The sequence below is a fragment of the Zalophus californianus genome, chromosome 11 (genome assembly GCF_009762305.2).
Source record: "Zalophus californianus isolate mZalCal1 chromosome 11, mZalCal1.pri.v2, whole genome shotgun sequence".
In the NCBI taxonomy this organism is placed as follows: Eukaryota; Metazoa; Chordata; class Mammalia; order Carnivora; family Otariidae; genus Zalophus; species Zalophus californianus.
The window spans coordinates 60074402-60089524 of record NC_045605.1 but is presented as its reverse complement, the minus strand read 5'-3'; the positions used below and the strand labels follow the sequence as shown (position 1 = coordinate 60089524).

At 49.9% G+C, this 15123-nt stretch overlaps 1 pseudogene; it reads left to right on the top strand.

Annotated features, from left to right (window-relative positions):
• The first annotated feature begins 13137 nt into the window (after positions 1-13137).
• LOC113913679 lies at positions 13138-14106 on the top strand (annotated as a pseudogene).
• Positions 14107-15123: the final 1017 nt, after the last annotated feature.

Sequence of the window (15123 nt, the reverse complement as noted above, 5' to 3'; positions counted from 1 at the left end):
GGGGTGCTCTAGCTCTATCCCCCACTCCTCACCCCATCCCAGGCACCTGGTGGGCAGCAGCCCCCTCCACACCCCGGAACTGGGCCGGGGCACTGAAGGGGAGAAGGTGTCGGGTTGTCCACGTGAGCATGGGCCCCGCATCCCCACCCCGGGGCCAGCTCCCAGAGGCTGCTCCCCTCGCTCCCCTCCTAGCCCATTTCCTCTCACACCAGCCCCAGAGGGTAAAGATGACGAGAAACAAAAGGTTGCTATCTCAGAGCTAAACGTCTTCTATGCATCAGCCTTTTGAGTCTCCAGAGAAGCCCCATGAGGTGTGAGTCATATCCCTGTGTCACAGATAAGGAAACTGAGGCACAGAGATTTTGAGATCGCCTGCCTCGTGCAGCCTTTCCCTACCAAGAAGTGAGATTAATCTGGGATCAAATCGCCGCCACTGAGCCAGCTGCGTAAACTGCCCCAGTCTAGTTAACTTCCCTGAGTCTTTGCTTCTTTGTCGGCAAACTGGGGATTCTATCTCTATTCCAGGAGATTGGGAAGGCAGTGCGTAAAACGCCTGTCATAGTCCCGGCAGAGTACACCTTCGTCAGTGACTGTGGTTAATACTGCTGTCGAGCACGGCGGAATGGAAAAGCACAGGATTTGGAGCCAGCAATTCAAAAACCGTAATTGCTCCCTTAATCCATGCCAGGCTCGGCACCAGCCCCGGAGTTTCCAGGGTCAGTTAGGTGGTCTCCCTGCCCTCCACGAGCAGGATGAGACAGAACATAAGTGCAGTGGGAGGACAGGTCAGGGGTCGGTCTGAGATGTCACTTAACCTCTCCAAGCTCAGCTTTATCATTTGGTAAGTGGCGGGCAGTGCCTGCCCCACAATAATGCAGGTTATCGTGAGGCCTGAGAGCCATAATGTAGGTAATCATGGTCTGCAAATTCTAGAATGGTATAGAAATGAAGAAGCTGAGGTTTGGGACCTCGAGTCATTGCCCAAGGTCACCCAGCTGGTGATGGCTGAGCCTAGAAAGAATCCCAGGGCTTATTCTGCCCCAGAGAATGCTCAGCACCCCGGCAGGAAGGGCAGGCTTCCTCAGCCTTCGGCCCGCCACACCCTGCAGGGCCATTGACACACCCTAGGGTGGGCGAGATGTGTGGAGCAGTCCCCGCCTCATCACAGGGAACTCACAACCAGGGGTCAGTAAGACAAGCAGGAGATATTCAAATTGCATGAGAAGGGGAGGCATCCCAAGGAAGGGGGCTGACAGATGCCTTCCTGCCTCTCCCTGCTCAGGCGTAAACTTGACCCTCTCTCTTCTGCTTCCTTTGCATGGGGGTTTGCTGTAAGATGTGTCCTGCCACCCCCTTCCAATCAGATGGTGGCTGCACAATCCCCCTGAGAGAACATTCTTAGGTGGTCTCTCCTATCTGCCCTTTAGGAAAGGTCTGAGCTCAGTGTAATGGGTTGTGACGATGGAGCTGGCTCCAGGGCAGAAAGCTCTGACCTCCATTCCCTGGCAGGCTTTGACCCCAGGTGGCCACAGAAGGGAGCTGGGCCTGGGACCTTCTAGGAGCCCCTGATCGTTGGTGGCCAATGACTTCCTCTGCCAGAAAGGACCTAACCTGCAGGAGGAGGCAGAGACCTAGGGGGAGGGAGGAGGCTGAGGATCTGGATGGGGAAGGTCTGAGGAAGTGACCCAGGTTGATCCAAGGTCCCCTGGGGAAGATCCGGAGGGAGCTCAGAGGACACGTGCACACACATTAAATGTGGGAACCCTCACAGTAGAGTCAGACAGACCAAGTTCAAGTCTCAGCTCTGCCACTTACTGGCTGCACGGGCCTGGACAAATGTGTGGCCTTTACCTGTTTCCCCCTCCATAAAATGGGCACAATACTAGGGTCAACCATGCAGAGTTATCATGAGGATTAAAGAGATAGCCTTAGCTCATTTTTATAGAGTCCATACTGTGTGTGAGCTACAGTGCTAAGTAAGGTACAGTTGTTATCTCATTTGATTGATGCTCGGGACATCTCTGTGAAGTTTTGCTTGTTCACAGCTACACTACACGTAGCCTACTAGGTGCTCAATAAATATGTGTTGAACGAATGAATGGATGGATGGATGGAGATAGGGTTGGTATTACTGTTAGGTCCATTTTGCAGAAAAGTACACTGAGGCTCAAAGAGAGAAAGCAATTTGCCAGGACCACACAGACCCCAGGTCTTCTGCCCCGGGCCCTGACAACATGTCCTGATTGACTCAAGCTCACAGTCTGTGGAGCGGGGTGGGAGGCTGGGAGAGTGGCAGACCGCACCAGGCAAGTCCAGGGGGAAACATCTCAAACTGTCCCCGCGGGTCACAGACTGCACCTGCCCCCAGGCACACTCCCTGTCGGCCTCCGCCCGACATGGTGCTTTGGTGCCCCCTTGTGGCGTCTCTGGGAAGTGCAGGCTACACCTGGCCTGGTCCGGAGGCGTCTGAGTGAGGAAAGTCAGCCCTGCAGCCAGAGAGCCGCGGGTCCACAAGATCCTGGGCCAGGCTCCCAGCCCAAACATGGATACGGAGGCACAGTCTGCTCCAAAAGCTTTGCTCAGAGACCAAAGGGCCCTCAGAGCCAAAAAACTTGTTTATGGGCAGTGCAGGCGGTGGGGGGGGGCGGGTGGGCAGCGGTGTCCAACAAGGGACTTTGGCCTCCTGGCTTTTTGGAATGCCACCCCCACATGTCCCCTTCCATGCAACACACACACAAGAGCCATATCAGACCACTTGCCAGATTTCCCACTGCCCACAGCCTGAGGTCTTTGGGTCTGTAGTCTGTATTTTTAGGACAAGGGTGTTCAGCCCAAAGAACCCCCATATTAGAGAGTTCTCCTTCCTTCCTTATGTACATGAGACGCATAGAAGGATGGGCCCTGGCCAGGTGGGCCCAGCACCCAGGCCCCCAGACAGTCAGACCAGTAGATTCTCAGTAGGGACCCTTTCTCTTACAAGTTAAACAGAAGAGCAAGTACAGTGATCCGTCATGCATTCATGCACCCTGAGACCTGCCCTCCTGGACATTCTATAGAGAACCCCCTCCTATTTCCCATTCCTGCAGGAGGCTGGGGGGCTACTACCAGTCTGAGCCCAGGCCAAGCATTTTATGGGTCTGGGGATCAAAATGAGACTTGATTTCAAGCCTCAACTCTGCCACTTACTAATGCTGAGCCTTGGCCAAGGGCAAGCTCTCTGAGCCTGTTTATCTGTAAAATGGGTTTCATGATCACCACCTTGCAAGGAGTTGTGAGGTTTAAATGAGATACAGCCTGTAACAGCCCGGCTGTGGCACCTGGCCAAGGGCAGGAACTGGCTAACTGGCTACCTCTTCCTCTAAGGCCGGGCCAGCCAGGGGAGAAGCCAACTGAGAGAGCCTCCAGGGGCCCGAAGCCCTCCAGGCGCAACTGATAACAGGGGCCCGATGCCCATGGCTTTTCAAACTCGGACCCCAGGCTCGGGCAAATCAGGGAAGACCCTTCCAAATCAGGCAGTTGGTGGCCTGTCCTCAGGCCTGGACATGTCTTCCTTTGGGCTCAAAGATAAACCCACAGGTGAGTCGGCTGGGAAGAAGGGGGTACCAGGTGCGGGGCCACTCTCTCGCTGGAGGCAGGGGGCCAGGGGCCAGCCCAGTTCTGCCCTCACCCCCTGCTGAAAGACCTCTCCTCAGGATGCTCCCTCTAGCCAAAGGGAGGGTCCCCAAAGCCTGCTGGGAAGGACCTCCTTCCTCCCTGCAGAGTTGATTTAGAGCTGCCCCGCCAGGAAGGAAGCCCCCTCAACAGAGCCAGGGCCCACTGGCCTGCTACCTAGGGAAGGTTTCCCCAACCCCCTCCCCAGAGGAGGAGCTAAGGGTGGAGAGGACAGGGGGTCTGCCTGAGGGCCAGAGACTCATTTTCAGGACTAGACACAGCAAGATGGATGGGATGTCACGCTGACGGAGCAGGGGGTGCAAAGTGAGGAGGCCTGCTCGTTCGTCTGTGTCCCTGTGCTCAGGGACCTCTCGGCGACCAGAGTGGGCCCAGGGGACACTAGGAGCCAGGCGCGGCTCTAGGCCCAGCTCCGCTACCAAGCGGCTGTGACTTCTGGCTCCAAGCCTCAGCTCCCTCAGCTGTAAAGTGTGCTGGGGCCTCCACCTCCCAGGTGTGATGGGGAAATCATATCAGTTGAGAAACACGAAAGACGGTAAATGTTATGTTCAGTGTTTTATCACTAAGAATAAATAGGCAGGAGGAATCTTTGGAGGTGGCGATATGTTTATGGCATAGCTCGGGGCGGTGGTTGCATGGGTCTGTGTAATCGCCAAACTCATCAGGGTGCATACAATAAACACATGCAGCTTTTTGAATGTCATCATGCCTCAGCAAAGTGGCCTTTAAAAAAAAAAAAAAAAGAGCTTCCGAAACTATAATCACATGAGGTTTGTTAGAAACATCGGAAGTTTGATCTAGGAAGGAAAGGCTCAGTCCCTCCTTTTATAGAAGGGGAAACAGAGGCCCAAGGGTGCCCCGCCTTCTCCACACTGGCTCCCACCTGGTGCCAGTGGCTGGGGTGGGGGAAAGAGAGGCACAGTTTAGGAGTTCTGAGAAGCCCTGCCCAGAGGGGATGGTGGCCCGAGACAGATAGCAGGGGCACCAGTGAGACTCCTGCGCCCAAAAAGTCTCCTCATCTACACCACATGCCAGGATATCCGCCACCAGTCCTCAGGGAGCCATCAGGCGTTTACTCATCACTGTGGGCTTTAGATCTCATTTTTGAGTGAGGGAATAGGGAATCCTGACCACCTGGACTGGGAGAGGAATCTGGAGAGTTTAGCACAGGGCGGGCCACGGGGGCCAAAAAGGGGCGAAGGGAGGGGCGACAGTGGACAGAGCCTGGGGAGGAGTGGGAAGCTGTCGGGGAGGTCCCACGGCAGTTGGGCTGCCCAGAGTGCCCTCCACAGTGGGATGCGACCCGAGTCCTGCACCCAAAGACTCCTCACAGTGTCGCAGCTCAGAGCGGCTGGGGCAAGAGCCGTCAGGGAGGCCTTCCTGCAGCAGGTGGTACCTGAGGTCCTAGAGCAAGCACAGGAAACAGCCAGGTGATGTAGAGAAGAGAACGGACCCGTGGCAGAGGGGTGGGCGGCAAAGCGCCGTTTGGCCTTGCTGGAGGGCGCGGCCCCTGGGCGAGGAATGAGAGCTTTGAATGCCAGCCTCCCTGGTTGGCCAAGGGGAGCCTCTGCAGGGTTTCACAAAGGGTGACAAGGTCAGGTCTGCTTTCCCAAAGGATCCTTCTGGCAGCAGAGGGGGTGAAGGACTAGAGGGCCTGGTGGAGCTAGCCCCCGCACTCACTGGAGGTGAGACGGGACTGGCTTCAGGAGCCGGCCCAGAGAGGAGACGGTGGGTGGGACGGGCAGAGGTTGGTGGCAGAGCAGACAAGGGGTGTGAGGGAGAGAATGAACAGGGTGATGTCCCAGAACAAGCCTGGGGCTGTAGGCTGGACGCCCCCCAAGAAAGGGGATTGACAGGCAGACCCACAAGGGTGGCAGGGTGGGGGAGGCGGGGAGGTCGGCGGCAGGCAGGTTGCACGTTGCATGGGTTACATGGGAGGTGTGTGCACCCTCCTCACATCTCACCTTCCTGGTTGCCCCTGGTGTGGAGTCCTGGTGATGGGCCGCTGGGCCTCAGAAGCCCCCCCAGGGCCCTCAGGACCATACTCCTGTCTGTGCTCTGGACCACAACATCTCACCCTGTCACTAAAAGTTGGCCAGCAAGAAAATGTCCCAGTCTGACAGGGGAGGCCCATCCCTGCCCCAGAAAGCCCCAGACCTGAGGGGCAGGATGGCTGGGAGCTCCCAGTATGGTAAGGAAACATGAGTGGTATCTCCTCGCCTGTACTACTACTGAGCTGATCTCTCTTTCCTAAGACAAGGCTGGAAGCCCACCTCCCCCAGGAAGTCTTCCTGGCTTAGCCCTGTCTCACACTCAAGGTTGAGCTCCCACCCCTCTGAGCTGAACCCCTGGAGCCCAGACCAGATAGGCTTCCTGAGAGCAACCCCTTGCCTCCCCCGTCATGGGTGTCACACACCCACACCTCCCTCTCCCCTCTGCATCCAGAGCCTGCCCGGGCCAAAGACACCCTCACTGTCCCTACACACCCCATGTACAGAGGCTGTAGTGGGTTTATTGGTGGCCCCCAAAAAGGTATGTCTAAGCCCTAAGCCCTGGAAGTTGTGAGTGTGACTTTATTTGGAAACAGGGTCTTTGCAGACCCTGTAATTAAAAAAAGAATGTTCATATGAGGGACGCCTGGGTGGCTCAGTCGGTTGGGCGTCTGCCTTCAGCTCAGGTCATGATCCCAGGGTTCTGAGATCAAGTCCCGCATCGGGCTCCCTACTCTGCGGGGAGCCTGCTTCTCCCTCTGCCTCTGCCTCTCTCTCTCTGTCTCTCATGAATAAATAAATAAAATCTTTAAAAAAAAAATGTTCATATGAGATCATCCTGGATTACCCAGGTTGGCCCTAAATCCAATGACAAATGTCCCTATAAGAGACAGAAGAGAAGGCCAGGTGAAAGAGGCAGAGATTAGAGTTTTGGAGCACCTAGAGCCACCAGAAGCTGCAAGAGGTGAGGAAGGGGTCTCCCCCAGAGCCTTGGGAAGGAACACGTCCCTGCCAACACCCTGATTTCAGACTTCTTGCTCCAGAACTATGGGAGAGTACATTTCTGTTGTTTTAAGGCTCCCAGTTTGTGATAGTTTGTATGGCAGCCCTAGGAAATGAATAGAGACTTAAAAACAGCCTGCGAGCTGTTCTCAGAGGTCTGAGTTGGCCACGGTGTGAGCGGACCGAGTGCTGTGTCCAGCGAAAGGCACCATTGTCCTGCCTCCAGCGCAGGCCCCACCCTGAGAGAGGGGCATGGACAAATTGGGGGGAGCCTAGTGAGAAGGGACCCACTGGGGACCCTGGGGGCTCGGGAAGAGGGGACAGGAGGGCCCAAAAGAGAAGGGGAGCGCACATGAGGTGTGCCCAGTCTAGTGTATGGAAGTCCCCCCTCTACACAAAGCTCACACTTGGCCCTGGGGCCAGAGCAGGGTTTGCTGGGGTCCTGATGCCTCTGAGACCCTCCAGCCCTGACAGCCCAGCGGCCACCTCTGACCACCCTGCTGTCACCTCAACCCGGCAGGGCTGGAGCTAGCCCAAGACAGATGCCCTTGGGTGGAGGGGGCGGCACTCCTGGGCTCCAAACCACAAGGCCTTGACTGGTTCCCGCCTTCACCCCCACACCCGAGGCTTTGGGTTTAAGCACGCCCACCATCATCACATTCCTGCCCCTCCTGTCAAGCCTCATCTGAGCCATCCCAGGCCCTCCTCTCTGCCGCTGGCTGTTTCTGCACCTTCCAGGTGGGTGCAAACATCCCCTCCTCCACGAAGCCTTCCCTGACTCCCATCTGCTCCTCCACCAGGCCCAGAGCAGTAACAAGACAGGGATGAAGTGGAGAAAGCCAGTTTGCCACAGATCCACTGATCTTGGATAAGCCCCCCAAAGCCTCCAACCCTAGGTGGCCCACCTCTAAAGTGGGGTGATCACTTCAACAGGGCCTCCCACAAGCTCATTCTCCTGCTTCCAGTTCTTCCCTTTCTCCTGTAAACACATAAATGCCCCCTGATCCTTCAAAAGTCCCCACATAGTAGGTGCTCAATAAAACTTGCACCTCCTTGGGACTCTTCACTCCTCATTACTGCATGTACAGCGGGCCTATTGGATGGACCAACATCCTGTGCTCCATGCCCTACCCGCTTTGACAGAGCCCCCCAGGGGGAGCTGCAGCCTGGGTTTGGGGCATGAGGCCTGAATTCCCCTGTTTGTGTTGAGTTACATCCCTTTGGCTCCAGAGCAGAGATCTTGGGCAGCCTAGACCAGTAGGAAGGATCCAGCCTGGGTGTCAGGAGACCCAGCTCCAGGCTGGTCCTGGGGAGGTCCTAGGAGACCGGGGAGTCGCCATAGGGCCAGGCTCCCTGGGGAAGGGGTTGGCGTGCATTTAAGTGCACTGAGGGAGCCCCACTGCTTCTCTCTGCTGCTGCCTGCCTATGCTTGAGTATCAACTCAGGGGGTCCACTCAGGTGGGCAGTGGGGGCCAGGGAGGCGACAGCGGGTATGGGGGACAAGGGGGCCGGCACAGGAGGAAGGACAACTTGGACTCACACTGCTGGCTGTCACCCCCTTTCTCTGGACAATCACACCACAACCCCATCTGCACCCATGTCCCCTCCCCACCAGCTCCTGGTCTTTCAGAAGGAAATTCTCTCTAAGCCTAACCTCCATCTCTCCTCTTTGAACTGAGCCCCGTCAGTGGTGGGAAATCGGCAGGAGCTTTGTTTATCGTCTCTCTCCCACTCTCCTGTCTTGTTTTTTTATACTTTTCTTCCCTGGGACTCTGGCCAAGCCCAGTGTCTCCCTCAAGGTGTGGGGACTGTAAGCGAGACCCTGGCTTTGGAGTTCTGAGCCCATCCCCACCAATTCTCAGCTTCTGCACCCCACCTCCCCCTCCTCTGGCTCGCTTGAGCTTCGACTCTCAGATTAGATGTCCTCTACTCTGCGGAGCCTTTCCTGTGCCCAGAGGCTGAATTGGAGGTCTCCCCTGAACCCCCATAGCACTCTGGCTCTTCCCCATTGGACTCTTAGCATTGTGGGCACTGAAACCCCAGGTAATGCACCCATAGAAGCCCCAGTACCTTGCAGAGTGCCTGGTACCTAATAGATGTTCCAAAAACTATACTGAAAGAACAAATACATGAATAAGGGGTGACTTCCTACGTCTAACCCTCAGTCATAACACCTGCCTATAGAGACACTACGGCTACTAAGTGAGAGGGAGACTTTAACAGAGCCCAGACTACGGGAGGCCCTCAAAAAAAAAAATGTGGGTTTTCCCTCTGCTCCTTTGTATGAAAACAACCTCAAGAAGACAACTATTCTTCCAAGTTAACAGAGGACAGAGCTGAGCCCAAAGGGAGGACACCACGTAAAGAGGGATTTCGGGCTTGTAGAGCCTCCTGTCAGGGAAGGGGGGCAACAAGATAACCTCTGCGGTCCCCTGCCCCATGTGGCTGTGCATTCGTGATTGTCACCATCCTGCCTGGGCCCAGAGGCCCACAGAGGAGTCACTGCTGGGAGGTTGGCAGCTCCATCTTCCTTTTAGGCTTCATGGGTGCGAGCAGGGAATCTTCCCTCTCAGCTGCCCTGTGTTTGTGAGTTTTTGATGTCAGTGAGGCGATTGCCTGGCAGTGAGTGAAGTCTGAGCAGTGAGGATAGGAGCCATGTTTTTGTTCCGGGATTCAGTCTGGCAGAAACACTTCTCCGGGAGAAGTATGCCTGTGGATCCCAGTGTGTGTCACTGAGTGTTCTAGTGAGTGTGTATATATGTGGGTTTCACACACATCCTAAAGGACTACACTTCTTAACTCCACACAGTGATTTGACATGAGCCCGACTCAAAACACCTCCAGCTCATAAATTCATTCATTGGGTTGAGGTATTTAATTGCATGATTAAAATGCAAATCACCCTATAGGAATCTGTTACTAAATTTTAAATTCTTAATGAAATGGGCAAATTATCAGAAGGATGTCATTTTCCAAATTTACTTAAGAGATTAAAAGCCTGAGCAGATTAATTGCCATGAAAGAAATCTGAAAGTGTTACTGTACAGTTATCAGCTGAAAAAGTCTGTGCCCCCCTTGTTCTATTGGTGAGTTTTCCCCCAAACTCTCAAGAGATGAATAATTCCTGTGCTATAAAACCTGTTTTAGAAAATAGAATTTAAAAAGGAAATTGAGTCAATTGATTATGAAGTTGGCATAACTGTGATAACTAAAACCTCATAAAGATAGTTCCAAAAAAAGAAACCTGTAGATCTATTCTAAATAAAATACTAGCAAACCAATTTTAGGAGAATTTAAAAGTATAAACACTATATAATATATCTACTTGTCAACAAGTCAAATTTTAAAAGCATTGGCTCATTATAGTTGGTTCCAAAAAGGCATTTGAAAACATTAAACACAAATTCTTATTTTTATTATTAAAAACTAGAAACAGAACAGTATTTTATTAACATAAAAAAGAATATCTCAAATGAACAAGCAACATCATACTTATTATTAGAAACAGGAGTTCTAATAAAATTGAGGAAAAATAAATATACCTTTTCTTATCATTATTTAACACTGTTGTGGAAGTTCTTTTTTTATTAAATAAAGTGTAATTTTTTTTTTTTTTTTAGAGAGAGAGAGAGTATGGGTGAGAGCAGGAGGAAAGGGGCAAAGGGAGACTGAGAGAGAGAATCTTAAGCAGGTTCCACACTCAGCACAGCGCCCAACACAGGGCTCAGCCCAGGGCTTGATCTCACAACCCTGAGATCATGACCTGAGCCAAATTCAAGAGTTGCACGCTCAACCAACTGAGCCACCCAGGCGCCCCTGAAATAAGATATAAAACAGAAATAAAAATCTAGTTTAAAAAAAGGAGGATAATTCTCCTTTGAATATCCAATAAAATCAACTAAAAAAAGTTTTCGGTTAATAAGGAAAGTTTTGAAGTATAATACATAAAATATATAATATATAAGATAAATGTAAGGGCATCTGGGTGGCTCAGTCAGTTAAGTGTCTGCCTTCAGCTCAGGTCATGATCCCGGGGTCCTGGGATCGAGCCCCACATCGGGCTCCCTGCTCAGCAGGGAGCCTGCTTCTCCCTCTCACACTCCCCCTGCTTGTGCTCTCTCTCTTGCTATCTCTCTCTCTGTCAAATAAATAAATAAAATCTTTTTTAAAAAAGGATAAATGTACAAATGTACAAAACCAATAACTTTCTATATAAAATTGTTGCCAATTCAAAAATATGATAGAAAATTATTGTATTCTTAATGGTAACTAATAGCGAAACACCTACAATGAACTTAATAAGACATGTGGGAGACCTATTCATTACTCAACAAATACTGAGTATCTATTACGTTTCAGGTTCTGTATTTGGTGCCTGGAATATAAATGTGAGTGAAGTGGATAGAGCATCTGCGGCTGTGACCCTATACAAATAACTAAGAAACTGCTGAGAGATATAAATCAAAGCTTTTTCCAGACACCATACTTTGATACTGAATGGAAAGACTGAATGTTGTCAAGACATCAGTCGTCCATAGAATAATTTATAGGATTAATGAAATCCCAATGTTTAAAAAATCACAATAGGATTGTTTTTGAAAATTGGCAAAATGATTCTAAAGTTTGGAAGAATAAAACTTGGGAGTGACAAAAAAAACATTCAAAACAAAAATACTTGTAAAGTGTTTCATTAAAAATCAAAATAAGTTAAAAAATTAAAAAAAAAATTAAAAAAAAATAAAAAAAAAAATCAAAATAAGTGATGAAGCTATAGTGATTAAAATACACAGTACTCTCTTACAACTCAATAATGAAAGACAACTCATTTAAAAACAAGCAGAGGATTTGAATAGACATTTCTCCAAATAAATATACAAATGGTCATTGAGCACTTCAAATGAAACATGCGCATGAAACATACGCAACATCATTAGCTCTCAGAAAAACACAAGTCAAAACATCTTGGATGACTAGAATTTTTAAAAAGACAGGTAATAGTGTTGACAAGGATGTGGAGAAATTGGACTTATACTTTCCACACACCGCCGGCTGGACTATAAAATGGTGCAGCTGCTCTGGGAAACAATCTGGCGGTTCCCCAAAAGATTAAACGAGAGTATATAGATAACCAGCAGTCCCACTCCTAGAAATGGAAACATCTGTTTACACAAAAAGTTTTTGTGTAAACATTATTCAAAGTAGCCAAAAAGTGGAAACAATGTAAATATCCACCAACTGATGAGTGGATCAATAGAAGATGGTATATCCAGACAATGGAGTACTCTCCAGCCACTAAAAAGAAACCATATGCTCACGGCTACAACATAGATGAAACTTGAAAACATTATGCCAAGTGAGAAGAACCAGCTGTGAAAGACCACAGGCTCTATGCTTCCATTTGTATGAAATGTCAAAGAATAGTCAAATCCACTGACACAAGAAGTGGTTGCCTAGGGCTGAGAGGACTGGGGGACATGGGGAGTGACTACCGGTGGGCAAAGGATTTCTATCTGGGGTGATGAAAATGTTGATTGTGGTGATGGTTGTACAGCTCTGTGAATTTACTGAAAAACCATTGAATTGTACACTTCAATGGGTAAAGTGTATGGTATGTGATTATACCTCAATAAAGCTTTTATTTAAAAAAAATATCCTGGTATTTGCACAAGAGCAATCAGAACACCACTACCTATAAAACCACCCCATCACATATAAGAACTTAATCTAGGATAACGATAGTAACACAAAGCAATGGAGAAGATGAAACAAGAACAATTATTTAGCTACTTGGGGAGAAATAGATCAAGTTAGATTGTCACTTTGTGACAGAAATGAATTTCATGTGGGTCGAAATTTAATATGAAAAAATTAAACCATATTTTAAAGAGGAACACTTTGATCTTTGAATGAGAAAAGACTTGCTAAGCTTAAAACCAAGAAAAGAACTCACAAAGAGAAATGCCAATAGATTTCATTTTATAAATTTAAAATTCTCAGTCTTAACATCAGAAACAAAATAAAAATAGTAACAAGACTTAGAAATTTTGTTTCAGTGGATAAGAAAGGGACAATAATTTTAATAATTAAATTGCGGGAAACAGTCCCTTATATACCTGGGCAAAGTATAACGAACAGAAATTTCACAAATGAGAACCTGCAAATTAAAATGAGATCATATTTTTCAATCATGAAATTACTAAAAATATTCTTAAATCATAGTAATTTAATAGTAGCCCCAGTGACTCTGCAACAAGACTGATACAGCTTTCTCATTATATTTGAAATGCAAAGATTTATTGAAAGATGTATATCTCATTAAATTATGAACCTTAAATTCTCCTTTTTTCTCCAGGAACATTGACTCATGAAGACCAAAGCCTAGTGAAGGTGGGGCAGGCCCTGGTGGGGTCAAGGTACAGAATCCAGGCCTCCTGAATCTCTTACCTTCCCAGAGCCATCCTGCTCCCCAGGGACAATGTCATCTTGGAGCAATGGCAGCTCCAATGTGTCCTATACCAGCTTCCTCCTGGTGGGCTTCCTGGGGCTGCAGGACTCCCGTGCCCTCCTGGTGTTGCCCTTCCTCAGCCTCTTCCTGGTGATCATCTCTGCTAATGCTCTGGTCATCCACACGGTGGTGGTCCAGCAGAGCCTGCATCAGCCCACGTACTTGCTCATTGCCCTGCTCCTGGCTGTCAACATGAGTGTTGCCATCACCGTGGTGCCTGCCATGATGTTTGGCTTCTCCACCCACTTCAACCGCATCTCCCTGTCTCACTGTCTGCTCCAGATGTTCTGCATCTACTTCCTCATTGTTTTTGACTGCAACATCCTGCGGGTCATGGCCCTGGACTGCTATGTTGCCATCTGCTACCCTCTCCGCTACCCCAAGAGAGTGACGGGCCAAGTGCTGGCTGGCCTGTTGGGGGTGGCACCTACATTGGCGATCCAGTGGTGGGGCTGGCCTCCCAGCTTCGCCTCTGCCACTCAGACATAATCCACCACTTTGCCTGTGAGCACATGGCCCTCATGAACCTCTCCTGTGGGGACATCTCCCTGAACAAGACTGTGGGGCTCACTGTCCACATCTTCAACAGAGTACTGGACATGTGCTACTTGGAGCTTCCTACTCCTGCATCATCCACACCGCCTTCTGGATTTCGTCCAGCAGAGCAGGCCCTGAACACCTGGGGCTCCCACCTGCTGGTCATCTTCACAGTCTACTCTTCCACCATGTCCTCATCCATCGTCTACCGGGTGGCTCGCACCGCCTCCCAGAACGAGCACAACCTGCCCAACGCCCTCTACTTGCTGCTCCCATGTCTAGTAAACCCCATCATCTATGGAGCCAGGACCAAGGAAAACAGGCAGCACCTGGCAACTCTGTTCCAAAGGGCACAGCTACCAGCACCAGTCTCTGCCCTCGCACAGGGAGCTTCCTGCCTGACTCTTTGGGACTTGGAGGTCCTACAGTCACTCTCACTAGCAAGTGGGTAAATGTGCGAGTCGGTCATCTGTGCTGTATTTTGGCTTTGAAGATCTGCATTCATCTTTGAGAGTCTTTGATCCGTTTTCTGAAAGCAGCTACTAATCCAGAGTTATACAGTAATCAACTGCAAAGTAAGCTTCTGTCTCTGCATTCTAATTTTTCTCCCCTTCTTTCTGCATGTGATTTTCATTCATTCATACATCATTCATCAAACATCTATTTTACACACATCATGCTAACCTCGTGATTGCAAAGAGAGAAAAAAAATCAGTCTCTTCCCTGAAGGAGGCTCCAGGGTATAAAGTTTCCAAGGTATAAAGACATGTAATGTTCAACAATAGCTTTATGTACAAAACTCTGTGGGAACACAGAGAAAGGACAATTGCTAAGACAATTGCTAAGACAGAACACTTCACAGAGAAGGTGAATTTGAGTTGTGTTTGAAACATAAGATAAGGTGTTTGCAGGAGAGGAGGGAGATAGAAGAAAAGGCATTCCAAGCCAAAGCAGCAGCAGGGGCAAAGGCACAGAGGCAGGGTAGACACGGCTGAGAGGGCACTTCCCGCCAGTCCCAGTCTCCCTGGCACAGGGGCAGATGTGGGCCAGGTGGGGAAGGAGGCCAGATGGGCACGCAGAGGCCAGCTGATGAAGGGCCTCATCTATCGTGATAAGGAGTTTGTGGTTTACTCCAGGCAATATGTAACCACGTAAGAGTCCAAAGTGGCAAGGTGGCAAGGTCCTATCTGCGTTTTGGAACGATGGCTCTGCAGCCCTGATAGAGTACTGTGGGAAGAAATAAGACGGTTGGAAAGGAAGGCATGAAAATAAAAGACGTCAGAGGCAGTACATTTACGGGTAATGGTCTAGAGTCTGATCATATATTTGTGACCAGGACTTGATGGACAGTATGTCACTTGTGTTGAAGGAAGCAAATGATTAAACAAAGATGGTGTACAGATCACTGACATGAATGCA